This window comes from Pinus tabuliformis, chromosome 5_2 (genome assembly GCF_031772625.1).
Source record: "Pinus tabuliformis cultivar Carrire ecotype Pingquan chromosome 5_2, CPIR1, whole genome shotgun sequence".
NCBI lineage: Eukaryota > Viridiplantae > Streptophyta > Pinopsida > Pinales > Pinaceae > Pinus > Pinus tabuliformis.
In genome coordinates, this window is record NC_142306.1 from 610181167 (window position 1) to 610199549 (window position 18383).

The window sequence follows — 18383 nt, forward strand, 5'->3', positions numbered from 1 at the left end:
CCTAGCTACAAGGGGAAAAGAAAGACACAATCTTTTCTCAAAGAGCATAGAGCACACTGTAAATGCACTTTTCCTAAATCAACATACAAACTGTCAAAATGCAAATGCACATATGCATGTATTTGTTTTCACTTTCTTAATATTGATGCCTAAAAAGAAAGCTGTTGTACAAATTTGAATTCGATTTCAAGTGAAAAACACAAACAAGCTTCTTTCGAAATCAAAAAGACGATTACGACACTTTATGATTTTGAAGCAAATACTTGTTTCGACACTAGAAATTCATAAATTCAAACCAAAAGACAAAAGTAAAAGCGTAATCAACTGTGAACAGCAAACAAACTCACTCCTAAGATCAAAACGACACTTACGACAGGTCTAGATCTAAGGGCGACAGTATGACTAGTTTACTTTTGTAATGGGAAACTGCAAATGATGTAACAAATACACAAAAACAAATACAATTTCTTTTATACAAATGAGGTGGAATTAAGGCAAAGAAAAGGGGTTTTCAGATAGGTACACACACTGATAACAGGCTGCAAAAAACAGAGATAAAACTGAGCAAAAAGAAGCAGAGAACCACAGCTGCACAAGGCAAAGGCTGATCAGCGCACCCCTTGCACAGAGAAACTGAATTGCAGCGCAGGTAGCCCTCTCGGGACCTGCGTTGAAATGCAAAACCTCTTCACAGAGCCTGCGCTAAAGCAGAAACGAGAATTGTCTCTGGGTTGTGGGTCACGGTTTGCAGTTTAATCTACGGTTTTTGGCCGGATAAAAGCTATCAATAAGGTACAATTAGAGGGATGATTTAAAGGAGGACTAAGAGCTATCACAAAGGGCTGTTAGAGCATTTGTGGATCAGCTTTTCAGATCATAAACAGGCCCAGTGAATGGACTAGAGTAGCAGATCTCTACTTTGCATTTGTAAATGGAAAATGCAGTTCGATTCGGCACTCCTGAGTTTATGAGATGAACAACAATAGAAACACAAATAAACTAACTAGATACGATCCCCAGCGGAGTCGCCAATTTGTTGTTGGGAAAAGTATCTATTCAGAACGCCCCTATCCCACTCTAAGGTGTGATAGTGCCTTAGCAACAAACAAGGAAAACTACTTGAGTATTCTTCTTTATGAGATGTAAATGAAGAGGAAGGATGCAACTAACCTGTGTCTTTCGCTAGTTTGTTGATCCAATCACTCCTCTCTTCAATAGCTCCCAGCTCCCTGCTCCCTTACCGGCCCAGCTTCGCCAAATTCCTGCAAGATCACAGAAGAGAGAAACTACACGAAGATATAGATTTACATTCATAAAAATTTTAGGATTAGATTAAGCTAAACATGCAAATATAACAAAACATCATTGATACACAGCATGTAGGAGAAACTCAAATAGTTTTATTGATATGATAAGAAAGTCCAAGAGGAGATACAACCAAGTGAGTCCCGATCCAGCATCTACCTCCCAGCAAAGGAATCCCTTCCTCTCCTCCAACAAAGCATAAATCACCCAATGTACTAATCTCAATCTCAAACCAACAGCAATTCTCTGCAAAGTACAAAATTCTAGCCTCTGGATCTCTGGGATGAGGGATCCATATATAGATGTAAGCAGAGAGGATGAGTCAGCTTATGTTTTGACTTGTGGCTTCTCTTTGTCAATTCTTGCTTCCACTTGGAGGCTGAGAGCCTCTTACTCATCACTGGTCGAATTCATTGAGGCAAGTGTCATTGGAGAAGATTCTGGAAGCTTCCAGTGTCTGTACACCTCGCGGAATGACACTTCCATTTGGCATTTCTCGCTCAGCGCACCCTGGTAGTGCATTTAGGTGCGTTGCAACGCATCTAGCTAGTAGAGCATCTGAATTGATCCTGAATTGACTGATTCTGAGTGGTTTTTGGTGGAGAACTTCTGGGAGAAGCTGTCATTGGTTGATCTTGTTCCTTTAGGGGCAGGAACAACACTTTTAGGGACTTTGGATCCCTTGGATTATGGACATTTCATGCTCAAAGCTGTAAGGCACAAAAATGTCTATAACAACAAGGCACACAAGATATAATCTAACACAAGATGAGTACCCCAAAACTTATACACAACAATGTACAATATGTAATTATCTAGAATATTTTAAAACATGAGCATGTGGCCAAAGTGTGCCACATATCATATAAAAATAATAGCTAAAGGAAAACTAGTGTTGTTCCCAGCATAAAGTCTCCCTTTGTCTAAAACTGCTACGTCAAGCCCCTTATCACAACCATAGGTTTTCTTCTTGTAAATCATATTATGAACTTCTCCTAACACACTTCATCCTTGGCACACTTGAATTCGCTGACACACACTCTTATTTGTTCCTTTCCATGAATTTTGACCTATTTCTCCCTTGTGATGCCCTGACACTCCCTAACACTCTTCAACATGCATTGACATTGTCTAACATGTGTTAGCATGCCTTTTCATTCCTTGGCATGCCCTGACCCTCCCTAGTTATCATGCCCTCACAACTACCCTTACTTAATTTGCAACATAGGAACCAAACCAAGTCCTTGCTTGAATACAAGAGCTTGACAAAGTTATCATTACTACAACTAGACTATGTTGTTGAATTGTGTAACTTGGGAGGTACTCCACAAGCCTAGTGAGATGGGTTTATGTGAATTTGGTCACAAAATTATTTATGGACAAAGAACCCAAGTGAAATGGTTTTGGACCCAAGATGGGGTTTAAATATAAAAGAAAATTAAAAAGGAAAATTAATATTTCCTAAGGTCTAACTGGTTAAAACCCGTAAGTTCTAGACGATTACTAAGAGGCCTAGGAAAATCTATTTAAAGAGGCATTAGAATGAAGGGAAGAACATCAAGAGAGAAAGAGCTAATTTTATCAAAGAGGCAAGGAGAGGTGTATTCCTAAACTAGGTTGAGTTAGAGGGTCGATCAAGGGATGCTAAAGGGAGGCCATGATCATCCACCAAGAGTAATATCATCATATGAGGGTTCACAAGAATGCCACATGCCTTAATGGTTTCGATTTTTGAAGTAGGATGGCATATTGTTGGTTCTCTTATGGTAGATTGAGCTCAAGAGAGGCTTCTCATGAGAATTTGGGCATGTGGTTTCAGTGGTTTCTCTGTGTGAAGGTCGCATCAAATTATGAAATAATCGAGAGGGTTGAGATCTTGTCTTGTGGTTGTTAGTAGGCCACAAGGTCTGCGATAAACACCAAGCCAAATGGAGGAGGGTCTCAAATAGAATTTAGGGCCATAATAGAAGTAGTTTCATGTGTAATATTGACTGAGGTAACCCTAGTTTGAGGGTCATAGGGATCTAAAGTTCATGTCAAGAATCAATCAAATAAATGCCTAGAATCTATGGATCCATATGAGCTAGGTCGAGTCTCTTATGGAGGCAAGAGTTTTTATTTTTTCTATGGGTGGATAAGGTTTGTTATAAATCAACTAGAACAAAAATATAATTTCCTAGTTAGGGTGGTTTCCTAGCATGTTTAGTCCATACAATATTCCCTTAAGACCGTGAAAAATCTACGTAGAAGAAGAGGGGTTGTGACCCTTAAAGTGAGGTTTATCTATGAAATATAGACTACATATTTGAAACATGGTTTGTAGAAGTATGCATGTAGATAGAATATCCAAAGGAGGGTGGAATCTCAGTAGAAGATTTAGAAGAATAAATGTTCCATATGAAGAATGGATTGACATGAAGAGGAGTTGATTTTGGTGGACTATCCATAGAGTTTTCAACAAAGACCCTATCTTGTGGTGGTTAGGAGGCCGCAAGGTCTGTGATAAAGACCAAGTCAAATGGAGGAGGGTCTCAACTAGAATTTAAGGCCATAATAGAAGTATATGCATGTGTAATATTGACTGAGGTAACCCTAGTTTGAGGGTCGTAGGGATCTAAAATTCATGTCAAGATTTAGTCAAAGAAATTCCCAGAATCTATGGATTCATATGAGCTAGGCCAAGTCTCTTATGGAGGCACGAGCTTTTGTTTTTCTATGGGTGGATAAGGTTTGTTCTAAATCAATTAGAAGATAATTATAATTCCCTAATTAGGGTGGTTTCCTAGCATGTTTAGTCCATACAGTATGCCCTTAAGACTGTGACAAATCTATGTAGAAGAAGAGGGCTTGTGACCCTTAAAGTGAGGTTTATCTATGCAATATAGACTGCATATCTGGATGATGTTTTGCAGAAGTATGTGTGTAGATAGCATATCCAAAGGAGGGTGGAACCTGAGCAAAAGATTTAGTAGAAGAAATGTTCCATATGAAGAATGGATTGACATGAAGAGGAGTTGATTTTGGTGGACTGTCCATAGAGTTTTCAACAGAGACCCTGTCTTGTGGTGGTTAGTAGGCCACAAAGTATATGATAAAGACCAACACAAATGGAGGAGGACCTGCACTATAATTTAGGTCCAAAACATAAGTAGCTGCATGTGTAATATTGATTGAGGTAACCCTAATTTGGGGGTCATATAGATCTAAAGTTCATGTCAAGATTCAGTCAAAGAAATTCCCAAAATATATGGATCTGTATGAGCTAGGCCGAGTCTCTTATGGAGGCAAGATTTGTTGTTTTTTATATCAATGGATAAGATTTGTTCTAGAGAAATTAGAACAAAGTATAATTCCCTAGTTAGTGTGGTTTCCTAGCATGTTTACTACATATGGTATGCCCTTAATATATTGACAAATCTATGTAGAAGAGGAGGGGTTGTGACCCTTAAAGTGATGTTTATCTCTGCAATATAGACTACAGATCTGGAAAATGGCTTGTAAAAGTATGTGTGGAGATAGTAGATCCAAAGGAGGGTGGAACCTGAGAAGAAGATTGAGCATAAGAAATGTGCCAGATGAAGAATGTATTGGCATGAAGAGGATTTGATTTTGGTGGACTTTCCATAGAGTTTTTGATAGAGATCTGAAGCTGCCTATAAGAAGTTAGTCAATGGACTATTAGTGGCTGATTTGTGACCCTAGTTCAATCATCTAAATATTGTTAGAAGGATGATAAGAGGAGTAGTTGAGATATGTTCATATATTGGACAACAAGTAAATTTGTACACAAGAACAATGATTTTGAGAGGACTCAAATCATTGTAAGGTGGAAAATTTGAAGATCCCTAGATGAGGGCAGTGTTGTGGGCTCTAGATCAGTAAAATAATTTACTGTGGTTGGGAAAATTGATGGCAATCCATGTACAGTTGGAGGGTTGTTAGGTGAATGTCAAAGAAGATCCCTAAGTCGTATACTTGTGAAGGAAAACAAGGGTGGTATAAGGGTAGGTGTATTGGGCCTAAGGATGTGCAAACATTGAAGGACTAAAGTGGCAATCAAGTGGGCCAACCAACTAGCTCTAGTTCATTGTATTGTAGAGGATTGATTCAGTGAGAAGAATGGCATTCTCCATAGCCCTAGACTTTTCATCTTGGAGCAGTAGTATGGAAAAAGTGGGCATACCAAAGAGATGTTCACAAATGGAGTTGTGAACAGTTGATCGAAGACCGTAAATATTGCAAACCTTGAATGACAAAGGAGGCAGCTAGAGGGAAGAGTTTGTTGATCCAAGTTTAGTAACCTAAAGGATTTGAGCTCATTGATAGAGGCAGATTGAGGAGTTACATAATGGGAAGCAAGAGGACTTTCCAGATGTGTTCAAGACATATGGACTGAAAGGGTTGTGTGTGTTGGGTGCAACCCAACTTGGCCCAATTTTTGGTTAAAACTCTGCAATTTAGGGAGCAAAGTGCGTGGTACCATGGAGATATGTACCAAGTGATGTTTTAGGGGCTTTGGGGTGGGTGAAATTCCCTTCCTTTTGTAACGAGTTTGTGCAATAATTAATTGTTTTTAGGAGGTGTTAGTGTCGGTCTTGAGCCCTCCATCGGTGATCAAAAGCTCTTTGCATGTGCATAGGTAGGTGTCTCATCAGTATCCGTTTTGCATCCCGTTAGGCATGCCATAAAATTGATGGAGGAGCTGGTCCTTGTTCCCTTCTTGGCTTTGCTGGATCAGGTCATATCATTTAATGAGCTTGTGTTACACTTGTTTTATTTTTGTCTTGAAATCCCAAGTTTTAGGTCTAGGGTTTTGGTCAAAAATCACTGCAAGGTCATGAGTCAGAGGTCTAATAGTCCCCAGCAAGCCAGAAGGAGGTATGTAAATATGTTCCATTGATATTTTTCATCAGGTACAGCTCATTTATACCTTGGTTTTAAAAACCCTGTTTTTAAACCCAAGGTCATGTGAAATTTGCAAAAAATAAGGAAAATCTTCAAAATTCTTCAAAATGCCGGCAATAACCCTGGTCTCCTCGCCAGAGTCCATCAGATGGTCAACCTGCAAAAAGAATGAAGTTAAAGCGCCTCAAAAGCTAAATTCAGGACAAAGCAACTCAAAAAGCAGTGTTAAAAGTGAATGTCAAAACAAAAACATTAGAGAGTGGGTTTTGTAAATTAATTTTTTCAAATTGAACCTACAAGAGGTAAATTTCCCTCTAAACATCTTCATTATGCCTCTATGAGCTAGCAAAGAAGAGCAAGAGGGCGGAAAGAGAGAAAGAGGGCGAATTGCAGAAAAATTAAGGAGATTTCTGGTGCACGACCACTCGGGCAGTGTGCGCGACCACCTGGGCGGTGCGCGACCACTCGGCGCCTCCTCCACAGTTCAAATTTCTAACGTGCGCGACCACTCGGGGTGTGCGCGACCACTCGGGCTCCCACTCACAGAACCTTCCTAAATCCACTCAAATCGCGTTTTGTTTTGCTAATTGCTCGAGGTAGGCCTCTCTAATGTATTGAATGTTTGAAACATGGATGATGAGCTTGTGTTCATGCATTTTTACCATCAAAAATATGAAGAGAAATAGGTTTAGTGATTGTTTGTTCATGTAGGCAATTTTGCTAAGGTTGGTGTTTACTTTCAAGGTTTTTAATTCCTCTTTATTCCCTCCATTACTCCTATTAGATTTACAATTGTCATAATGTGTCTCTATCTCATCACATTTGCAATGAATATCAATTCCCCATTCCCTATACCTAAAACCCTAATCCCTCTCATATGCATCCCTTAAACCCTAATTCCTCTATGTAAATTTGTCCCAAAACCCTAATTCCTTCCCCACAGCAATATTATAAAAAAAAATATATAAAAACACAGCTAGAATCAAAATAGTGATGTGTAAAAGGAAAGAGCAATTGCAATGGTAAAAATAATAAAACAAAAAAGACAAAAAACAGAGGAAAAGATTACTATGTATAGCCAAGCCATTGCAAGAACAAAAGAAACTTATTGTTGTGCATAGTCCTCACAAATACAGTGAAAAGAAGGCTGTGTTATTCAAAGAAAAAACAAAGCAAATACAACTGTACATATTTATTAAAGGACATGCTGCTCTGAAATACTGTTTGCAAAAGAATGTTGCTGTGTCTCCAAAACCAAAACCTTAGGCATCCTTTTCCCTTCTATCCCTCTAATACCCTTGATGCAATGCATCTCCTTTCTCTTTTGAATTTTTTAAGTAAAGCCCTCCTCCCCTTATGACAAAAGTAAATTAATTCCTTATTTCCCCTTAGCATCAAAAGTACATTAATCCCTTGGAAAAATAGAGTATGCCTAATAATGTACAGTCAAAGGACAAAATCTAAGAGCTATCTGTTGATGCTAGTAATCAGTGCTGCCCCATCTCCTGTATTACATGCTATCCCTCACCCCCTGTTGAAAAATGTATTGTCCTTTCCCTTGGTGACCCTATTGCATGTCTTCCCTAATAAAGATATTTCTTTGCAAATGATTTCCCGATGATGAGAGATGAGATAACATGTTTGACATTTTGTGAATTTTCCTTAAAAGTTCCCTGTTTTTATATATTTTCCCATTCCTTATGAAAAAGTCCCTCCCCTAACATTTCCCTTATGATTTTTTCCCCTTGAAAACAACATACTTCTCAGCATTTTGCAGGCAGGGCAGCAGTCAACTTTGTCTATTTTCTCCACTTTGCTCAAAAGAACCATGTCAACCACTGAAACCTATGAGCAAGGTGATGACCGGTCTTCTTCCACAGAGGTTGAGGTACAGCGGAGGCCTCGTAGGGGAGGCAAAGGTGGTCATCATAAAAGAGAGGAAGGATGCATGTTTGCAAGGCAAAGATGAAAATATTCCAAAGAAGGTTGACCGAAGCTCTCGGGAAGAAGAAGAAGGCCAATCCACTCCGTATCTTGGCCGAGGCTTCTCTCACTCACCATGATACTCATTAGCCTCCTCCTAGCAGCAAACTCAAGAAATTTTGAGAGTTTTGAGGCATTTTGGGCATTTTTGAGAATTTTACAGGTTTTGGCCATTGGAGTGGTCTCACCCCGCGCGCGACCACTCGTGGGGACAGCTCAGAACAGGGAAAACTCTACATTTTTGGAATTGTCATGCAAAAATACACTTGCCTATGGATGGACTTCAAATTTTATGGAGATTTGGACTTCCAAAAGCTCAAAATACATGCAAATTTTGACTTTCTGCCCCTTTTTTGAGTTGCAGAAAGCTGCCTTGGGAGAAATGACTTTTGAGGGATGAAATCAACTCCAAATTCAGAAATTCCAGTGGGGTTGGAAAGTAGACTCATAAACCTTTCCAACAAGCTATATTTCACCTGATTTGGACACCAGGAAGGCCCTCAAACACAGCTGCCAATGTGCGCGACCACAACAAGGGAGGGGCGCGACCACTCAGGGAAATTTCACCATTTTGACTATTTCGGCCTGCAAAACACTGTTTTTACTTTGGTTGACTCTTAATGCATGTAAATGATGGATTGTTGGGTAATTTTCATGGCACATGGATACATTTACTCTCCTTTAACACTTCTAGAAGTTTCTTTGATGTAAATAGTGAATATTAAATGCATGGATGGGTTACCTAAGTTTTAGAGGCAAGTTGTTTTGACTGCCTATTATCTAGTGCTCAGTTTAGAATTAGTTGAAACAGCTCCTAGGAAGCTGAGCTCGACCCCTAGAGGTGGGGAAAGAGGTTGGCTTGCCTATATTATGTATTTTCTCAATCATTTTCATGGTTGGAGAGGTTGGACTCTTGAGGGAGAAGCTCCTATTGTATATTTTACTTGTATCTCTGCAATTTGAGGAAAAGGAAGGCCAGGGTTTTGCAGACATCATTGGGATTCTTGTGGACTCTTGTGTTGATGGTGTGTTCCCTTATTGTAATTGTAAGTGTGTTTATGTGTTCCATCTCTTTCTTTACTGTAGCTTATTAAAGAAATGACGTGATAAAGTTTGAATGCATGCTTGCCATGCTCAGCTTTCAAATTTGTTTAATGTTTATGTTTTCCACTGTCTAGAGAGGATTCAAAGTCATTGTTTGCCCTCATTATTTCTTCTATTTTTTCTTCCTTGATCATCCATCTCAGCTAAAGGCATCAGCACAAACTCCTACCTTGCCCCAAAGACCCACCTGCAAAAACTGAGCTCAATCCCCACACCCTGAATTGCACTCCCTCCAATTGCCACCAAAAACCCCAAAAAACTTTAAATCAACCCTCCTTATCAGTTTACTAGCCTAATATCAGTGTTCCTAATTGGGTCAGCTCATCCTATTGAAAGATCTACTGAGTTTGACCGGAGAGAGCCTTCTCATACCCCGTAGGGCTAGCTACGAGGTGAAATGGTTTGATGTTGCCTTGAAGGTTTACCTTCCTCAGCCTAGGGTGAAATCTCAAGCTCTAACAGGAGGACCATTGTATTTTGATGTACTCATTGATGTAATTATTATATATAGGAGAAAATATGTAAGTCCAAATAATAATGATGATGATATGATACGGGCATAAGAAAATATCTCTGTAATTTGTGTTTGGGTCTTGAAGGAAAGGCTTTGTAGCTGAGTGCACGGAGACCTAAAGTCAGTAGCTGGGTGCGCAAGTCAAGAAATTGTAAGTTTTTTCAAAGAATTAATATAAGAAATATAGTTTTGATGGGCATAACTTGTGTATGATTATTATGTATCTTTTTCTTTCTGATAAGTATTTGATAGAGTGAAGTAATATATGACTGTGAAGTAACTTATGCATGTTAAGTATAAAAGAAAATATAAAAATACCACATCGCATCATCCCTCAAGGCTATAGAAACCTGGTTCTTCATCCTCCCATAGTCACTTTGGGTAAGACTTTGATCTTCTTTGTAGGTCATTGTTGAAAGGGCTAGTGATTGAGGGTTTTTTTAGTGTGCAGTCAAAATTAAACCTGGGTCAACCCAACCTAAGCAAAAAAATGGTTTCATTTTTGGGACTGAGATCAATTTAAGGGATATGTTTATGTGGCATCCATTGAAGAAAGAGATTCAGGATTGGGTACAATAGAAGGAATGAGAATTTGCAGAGCAAGAGAATAGAAGCCCTCGTCTATCATGTGAAAGGTGGCTGGAGAAGTATATCTTTGAATATAAATACGAAATATTCTTCGATTCATTTCATGTTGAGATGTACGAGTGGATATCAAGGTTCACCTAAAGAAAAGACTACTTTAAAGGTGACGAACATAAGGAGTGGACTCCTAAATTGATACAACAACTCAAGAACACTCACAACAAAATTTGAAGGGTTGTCAACTTCTAGATCGATAGAATCATGGGAGGTTTTATTACTAAGTTCGATGTAGACTTGATTGTGTCCTATAGCGAAGAAGAGTGAATATTCTTCAAAGGACTGCAAGGTAAGTACCTAAATCATTTAAAATTGTGGATATGCTTCTTTGTGAAAAGGGAGTCTTGCAGATGCAGTCAAATTAATGTTTGGAAGAAGAGGGAATAAGCCTGAACTAGAAATCGAAGCTATGGAAAGTGGGAAAAGATATAGAATATACACTATAAAGAGATCTCGTGGCCAATATCCAAAGAATTTGATAGAAGCTGACCATAGCCATCTTTTGAGGGAATCTAAAATTGAAGGAATCCTCCCTGAGAACCCCAAAGTAACTCCACAGTATTCACCCTTCCAGCCTAAAAGTTTGTTGAAGCCAGAATTGAGTAATAATCAGGGTGCTTTTGATTTTCCCCATCCCCCTATCCCCCCATCCCCTTGCCCCTTATGAATCCTAGCCCCCCTCCACCTCCCCCTTCAGGCATAAATATGGTTGATGATATCTACCTGATTTTAAAGGAACTAGATCAGAGGATCTAGAGAAGTTCTCATTTTTATGTGAAGCAGTATGGACAATGAAGTAGGTCCATGATGAAAATATAAAGAAATATAAAACTTGTCACAACATTCCAAGATAGAGCATTGATGTGGTACATGAAGTATTCAAGAAATCAGCTTAGATCTTTTTCAGTCATTAAAAAAACATTAGTAAAAGAATTTAAGAAGTCAAAGTTTGAGTCACAGTGCATCACATAATTAAAAGAAATCAAACATAAGCCTACTGAGTCTGTTTTAGAATTCAATCAAAGATTCAATGTATTATTAGATCAGGTGAGCTTCGACATAGCTCCGCAGCAGCATAAGGAATGGTTCATAGTTTCACTTCTTCCATATATAAGATTGCCTTTGATGCAACAGAAGCTAGAAACTCAATTCGAAGCTCTAGAACTTACGATGAAATTAGAAGTTTCGCCTATAGGGGATACCAATGCAAGGGTGTAGCAAATTCAGAATAACCTAGCAAACCTAAGCCTGTAGATACAAGATAATATTAATAACGGAAATGAAGTTCACGAAGAAGTATGGTGTAAAAAGTGCAAATCAGAGGGTCATTCTAAGGAGAAGTGCCCTCTTTTTAGAGAATATATGGCTAGTGGAGCACCAAATCCATTAAATACATGATCTAGTCTCTGGTGTGAAATATGCAAAACTAGAGGTGAACACCAATCAGAATATTTCTATTTGTTGCAAAAGTATGTGCAAACTCTAAGGAACCTATACTGCAAGTTCTCCAAATCATTGGGACATGATAAAAATAAATGTCGATCTTATGAAATTTTGATGGAGCGAGGTGTTGATGCATATAGAATGCAGGCAAAAGAATAGTGACACGAAGGCCAGAGATAATGCGATGGTTGAGGAGGCTTCCAAGGAAGAGGTTGAGGAGGAGGAGTTGGTGAAGGACATGACCAGATTATTTGTTATAACTATGGCCAAGCATGACATTTTGCAAGAGATTGTCAGAATCCCACCACCACATGTAATTATTGTAAACCCTTTGATCATGTTATTGAGGAGTGTCCTATTCTTATGACAAAGATGCAAGAGAAAAGGAACCAAAAACCAACATAGAACCTACAAGTGATGGCTGCAAAACCAAGGACCAATAAACCTTTCATTAGTATTATAACAAGGAGTGGATTTTCGACTGGAGGTGATAAAACAAATGGAAATAAGGAATTTGAAGCTACATGGGTAATAAAGACTGTGGAGAAAGTTCTTTCTTTCAATGTTTAGAAGGAAAAAGAAGTGTTTATGGAGGCAAGGTGAATCTTTATGGATGATGGGGATTCAACCTCTAGCAGGAAGCCAAAACCAATGTAGAAGAATAATTGTGACATAATATTAGCTGCGACACAAGATGTGGATCCAAACATTTTAAAGTATTTCCTACAAACTTGCATGAAGCTATTAAGAAACCAAAAATTTGTAGAAGGGCCACAGGAATCGATAGACTCTTGTGCTTCTAAAGAAGTACTGCGAAGCAACATGCACGCAGTTAACAATTTACATCGACATAAGAGGAGGAATGGAAAATAAATGAGGCTCCCTACGCAGATCGGAGAATAACAAATGGATCAGATTATTCTGGATTTAGGATCTGATGGCAATGTTTTACCAAAGAAGACATGGGAGTTGATGGGTAAGTCGAAGCTTCAATGGTAACATATTCAGTTATGAATGGAAAATAAGTAGAAGTACTTCCCCTTAGGAAGGCTATCAGGTGTAACAGTAGACATTGAAGGAGTACGCATTATTGTAGATTTTGAAGTGATAGAAATTGTAGATGACAAAAACCCCTATCCAGCATTGCTTGGACTAGATTGGGCATTTGACATTTTTTCTATAATCAACTTAAAGAAGAGGCAAATGGTATTTGAAAAGGACAACATGAGAGTAATTGTTCCATTGGACCCATCAGAAGGGGCGAGATATACAGAGCCTGTCAGAGATGATTATTGCGCAACAGATGTGGACAACATTTGTTAAGTTGTATTTCAGAGTATCCAAAGTAATAATCATACTTTTTCAACATTTCAAATCCCAAAAGGGATCCATCATCAGGACTTCTGAATGATGATAGAAGAGCTTGAGCAGATGATAAATAGTTATATGAACAAATTTATAGGATGAGATAAAAGGTCCACTAATAATGAAGTAAAAACCTAAATTAAAAGTTAAAAATAATTATTATTAATATTGTTTTTTATACCTAAAAATAATAATAATTTAAATAACTATTATAAACAAAATATTTAACTATTAGTTATTATTATTATTAATAATAATACAACTTGACGAAGAATGATCTAAATAATGAATTAATAAATTAACTAAAAATAGATTATTCCTAAAAACAAAAATATTATTAAATATAAATTATTTATAATAATATAAATATTATTATAATAAATAATTGATTGAATAAATTAATATAATTACTAATTAATTTTTGAAATAGAAATTAATTATTAATAGTAATATAAATATTATTATAATAACAGACGATAGGGTAGAGAAACTGCTGTTGTTGTGCGCGCGCGCGCGCCTGACCTTCGAACCGGTCTGCTGCTGCTTGATCGACCAGCTTCATGGATCCTCCGGATCCGCCTGGTGGGGATCCGGATCTACAACATGCTTTCTCCAATCTGGTTAAATCTTTACCACAACAAAGACCAAGGCCAACAGCAACCAAGTTCGTGAAGAAATTAGATGTTTTACAGGAAGTTCTTCTGCCTCCGACTATCCCTCGCATGGCAGCCATCTCCTTAGCAGAGAAAGGCTTAATAGGGCAATTTACAGGACTATGGCCCTCGCCCAAAACAGTGCAAAGGTGGGTTGAACGAAACTGGGCAGACAAGACCCAAGGGAAAATATCCATCAGATTCTGTGGCAGAGGATATTTTACCTTTCACTTCGAAACTAAGGAAGACAAGGACCTAATCTTCAGAAACGGGCCTTACTTCATGGATTCCAGGGGTCTCTACCTCAACAAATGGACCCCGGATTTCGATCCAGAGCTAGACATACCAAGCGCAGTTCCAGTCTGGGTCAGGCTGCCCCATCTCCCTCTTCACTGCTGGGGTGATGATTCGGTCAAAGCAATAGGAAACGCGGTCGGAAAATACATAGATCGCAGTGAACCCAAGGATAACATGCAGGCCTGTGCGCGGATTTGTGTTGAAGTTGATCTGGGACGTGGACTACCGGAAGCAATCAAACTGAAAGTAGACGAGTGGTGCCATATCCAGCAGCTGGACTACGAACAGATACCCTTCAAATGCAAGGTATGTCACGAATATGGCCATTTTGCAAATAGATGCCCTAAAATTATTAATGTAGAATCAGAAGAGCAAGAAGGGCAATGGGAAACTGTTAAAAGAAAAAAAACATCTCCTCCTCTGAAACCTTTGGAATCTGAAGCCCCTGAGCCTTCTCTCCAACAACCCATCCATCCTCATTCATCCCATCAGCACCCTTCTTCGTCCTCTCAGCAGCCCCCTCCTCATCATCCCTCCTCACCCCCTCGACCCTCAGATCCTTCCATTCCTCCTTCTTCTAACCCTTTTGCGGCCCTCTCTGAGGAAGAAACCGAGCAGGATACTTCCCCATCAGATCCACATCTTCATCCCTCTCCCCCTCATACCTCACAACCCTCCCCTGACACCCCCTCCGCAAGGATTACCAGAAGTTCATCGAAGGATCATGGAGCACCCAGCGATATACCCAAAAAACACGGGCCAGGCAGAAAATCGGCTAAACAGCATAGAGAAGAAAGTGCACAGAAAGATATTGCCATGGGATCTCAGACTCCTATAGAATCCTTCATTGTTGGACATTCGGATAAAGAAAACAATAACAAAGGCAAAGAGAGGCGAGCACCTCTCCATGCTACAGGTAAATCATGATGAAAATGCTATCCTGGAATAGTAGGGGATTAGGGCACCCCTCCAAGATAGCAGCCCTAAAGGAATTAATCCAAAGTGAAAAACCTGAAATCATCCTCATTCAAGAGACAAAGCAAGATCAATCCGAAGCCAACAGCATCATCAATCAGCAAAAGCATTACAACGGTTGTGCCAGTGAAGCAAGAGGAGCCTCGGGTGGCATCCTAACAATGTGGGACAACAGTAAATGGAGCTGCAACTTTGCCAAAATACATCAGAACTGGATCAGTGTTAAACTAGAAAGCAAGGAAAATGGAACAACTGTAAAAATATACAATATCTATTCACCGAATCAATACAGGGAGAAAGAAGTGTGCTGGAACACTTTGGAAACAAATATAGAAGAAGACCAAGACAACAATCTCATTCTTGCAGGGGACTTAAATCTGGTTTTGCATGCCAATGAGAAAAGAGGGGGAAACTTCAGCCCAGACCCATTCAGAAACCGACTTGAGCACATTATGCAGGAGCAAGACTTGGTTGATATAAAACCCAAGAACCGCAGGTACACCTGGAGCAATAGGCGTCTAGGAGCAGGCAATATCATGGAGAGGCTTGACCGGTTCCTCATCAATATCGCATACCTGTCCTCCTTCTCTACCGGCCAGTCAAACATCCTCAACATCTCCGCCTCGGATCATTATCCAATAACGCTCACTTTGCACAGTCATTGCCAGCTTGGACCTCTTCCTTTCAAATATTGCTCCCTCTGGAATCGAATCCCTGCAGCTAGAGACGTGGTGGGGCAGGCTTGGACCCAGCATGTGGAAGGCTCCCCGACATATATCTGGGAAACAAAATTGAAGCAAACTAGACAGGCTCTTAAAGCCTGGGCAAAGAATAATTACCAGGAGCCCGAGTTGATTAAAAAGGACATCAAGAAAAATCTTGAGGAAGTGCAGCAAAACATCGAAGTTGTTGGTCTCTCCCAGCAAGCCAAAGAAACTGAGATAAGACTGTACTCCCAGCTGAGACAAACAATAAGGGACGAAGAGACCAAATGGAGACTAAAGTCAAGACAGTTATGGCTGCACGAGGGAGATAAAAATACTTCTTATTTCCATAAGCAGGCTACAATTAGAAAGACCAGGAACACTGTGAGTACAATTAGAGATAGTGAAGGAAACAGCTACGACACCCAGGACTCTATAAAAGAAGCAGCCACCAACCATTTCAAAAATCTCCTTACAGAGGACAAAAGTGAGGAGGACTACTCAAGTATACTTCAATACATGACTACAGAAGTCACTCAAGAAACGAACAGCAAGCTCACTCAAGATGTAGAAGAAGAAGAAGTTCAAAAAGCAATCTGGAGTCTTCACCCAAACAAGGCTCCAGGACCTGACGGGTTTCCAATTAGTTTTTACAGAGAGTACTGGCAGCTGATCAAAAAAGACCTCCTAAAGATGATACGCTGGGCTCTACGGAAAGGCAAACTGGGGGGATACACCAACTCAACCCATCTAGCCTTAATCCCAAAAGAAAACAGACCCTCCACCTTCTCAAGATTTCGACCCATATCCTTATGCAATTCAGCATACAAAATAATTACAAAAATTCTGTCAGCAAGACTCAAGCCCCTTCTCTCCTCTTTGATCTCAGAAAACCAAGGAGGCTTTCTGCCCAATAGACACATCTCTGATTCCATCCTTCTCGTGCAAGAGGCCATACATTCAAGCATAAGCCGAAAGGAGAAAGGATTTGTCCTAAAGCTAGATCTTGCCAATGCCTTTGATAGGGTTAGACACTCCTTTCTGTTTGCAGTGCTTCATAAAATGGGATTCAACTTCTCCTTCATTAATATGATCAAAGCCTGCATTTCGAATCCTTGGATCTCCCCTCTGATCAATGGTCGACCTTGTGTTGCTTTCCAATCCTCTCGAGGCCTAAGACAAGGCTGTCCCCTGTCCCCCTACTTATTTATTCTTATGGCTGAGTCTCTTAGCAAAGCCTTGGATTACAACCGAAGAATTGGCCTAATCACTGGCATCCAATTTGAGCAAGGTACAAAGAACATCAATCATTCCCAATTTGCAGATGATACCCTCTTGATGGGAGGAGCGTCCATAACCATAGCAAGGCGCTTCAAAAAGATTCTAGATCAATTCATGGATTATTCAGGAGGGAAAGTTAATCAGGTCAAAAGTTGCATCTATGGATGGAACGCAACATCTCAAACCATCCACAACATTGCAAACACTCTAGGAGTCTCATACAAGCTAAACTGGAGCCACTTCACATACCTAGGGATGCCGGTGAGTATGGGACCTATGAAAGCCGATACATGGAATGAAATCCTTGACAAAATAAAGAGAAAAATCCAACAATGGGGATCTATGTGGCTGAATCCAGCAGGACGCCTTGTACTTCTAAAATCTGGTCTGTCCTCTCTGCCCATTTATCGTTTTTCTTTGTACCAAGCTCCAATGGCCTTCCATCAAAAAATGGAAAGAGCCCTTAGACACTTTCTCTGGCAAGGAGGAAAAACGGAAAGAAAAAAGTTCAATCTGGTTAGCTGGAAGAATGTCATTCAGCCTCATGAGAAAGGAGGGCTTGGAATAAGATCTCCAAAACTGCTGAACCTAGCTCTTGGAGCTAAAATAATTTGGAGACTGATTTCAGGGGCCACAGCATGGTGGAAAACGGTCCTAGAGGCCAAGTATCTGAATAGCACAAGGCATCAACTCTTGGACACCAATATTCCCAATAGAGACAGCACAAAAATCTGGAAGCTCTGCAAGAAAGTCATACCATTTATGTCCCAAAACATATCAAAGGTCCCAGGAGGGGGGAGCAGCATTAATTTTTCCACTGACAGAATATTAGGACAGCAACCTATGGGATCCAACATAGAAGCAACTCCTGCCATTAGTTGGCTTAATGACAGAGGTATATGGTGCTTAGATCAAATAACGCAATGGGGAAATCATTCTCAAGCTTGGGCAGGTTGGAAACTTCCGGATTACCCTAGAGAGCTAGAAACAAGTGTCGTAGCTTTCAAGAACCTTCTGCAAAGTAAAGCTCCGATCCAAAGAGGCAAGCAAGATGGCTATCGCTGGGACCCCACGGGAACTCAATACACAGCTAAGGCAGGGTATCAACATCTTTGCAACAGCACCTTCCCACAGGCCATATGGAGTCAATGGAAATTGGTTTGGAGAGCTGAAGCACCCCCTAAAGTCAAATTCTTTTTCTGGCTTCTCCTG